We start from the raw sequence: 1211 nt of genomic DNA, 5'->3' as shown, positions 1-1211 counted from the left end.
CGCGCATGGGGGAGGGGTCCCCATATGCGCGTTTATTTTTTACCTTTAGGAGCTCCCATCAAAAATGTGTAACTGCGGAGCCGATTTCGCGATCTAGCCTATAAATCCCACAAATTCCTTCACCAATCGACAGATCTCGATCTCCTGAACATCGCTGTGAAGCCGGATTTGGGATTTATAGGCTCAATAAAAAGTTATTAACGTTTTAGTTTTCATCGGTTCCATGTGAACCATGTTGCACAAGCAACTTCTTCTTCAACAGTCCTTCTAGTCTGGCAGGTTAAGGGCGTGCGCTATCACTCGAGACACCCAGGTTCGAATCCCGGTGAGATTATATTGCGGAATAAGGTTCAGCACTCGGAGTAGGGCAGCGACTTGGGTGGCACAGCGGTCAGTAGTGTACTAGTGAGAAGGACAATGCCCTCTGGGCTCTGGGTAGGCTGTAAGTCCATGCTCAGTGCTACCAAGCAGCACTCAACTTCCGGCTGGCGACTCGTACAGTTTTAGTATATATAGTAAGTTTGGTATAATGGATAGTGTGACGGGTTGTCACTTAAGTGATCCAGGTTCGAATCTGAGTAATTACATTTTTTCATTTCATCGCAATAGGGATAGATCGTATATGTTTGGTTCAGTCTCATTGAAAAGTGTCATGCTCTGCCATGCGGTTGACCTATATCCGACCTCTGACAGTTAATACTCGTACTAAGTACTGCTGGTAATATGCAGCACAAGGTCTTCGACTGTGATTTAACTAACCACCACGGTGTACGGTACTAGAGACTGGCGACCCTCGACGAAACACTTTCATCCAAGCAAGGTATTACTCTAGTGGTTATTCAGTCCGACTCTCATCCTAAAGGTCGCAGGTTCGAACTACGACGGGTCCGTGCGGGGTCCCCACTTCAGTGGGGTGCACGGACCAATCAACCCTGCAAAGTCGAACCCCCTCAAAGCAATGCAAAGTAACGCGCGCGAGCGCATCAGAGAGTAGAGTAGCACTCTAATCTACATCGGAAAACCCAGACCAGTGCGCACGGCTAACAGTGCGCACTCAAGCCAGTGGTACTGGTTCAACACCAAACTAATAGCACTAGTGGGTCACTAACAGAATGTGTCAGGCAGGACCATGGCGGAGTACAACCTCAAGTCTGCCACAGCGTGGCAGGTACACTAGCAACTGGCACCGCAGGTGACAGGATCAACCAGCA

Source organism: Perkinsus marinus (assembly GCF_000006405.1).
Source record: "Perkinsus marinus ATCC 50983 genomic scaffold scf_1104296964856, whole genome shotgun sequence".
NCBI lineage: Eukaryota > Perkinsozoa > Perkinsida > Perkinsidae > Perkinsus > Perkinsus marinus.
The sequence above is the reverse complement of the archived record's forward strand: the minus strand, read 5'-3'. Positions refer to the sequence as shown.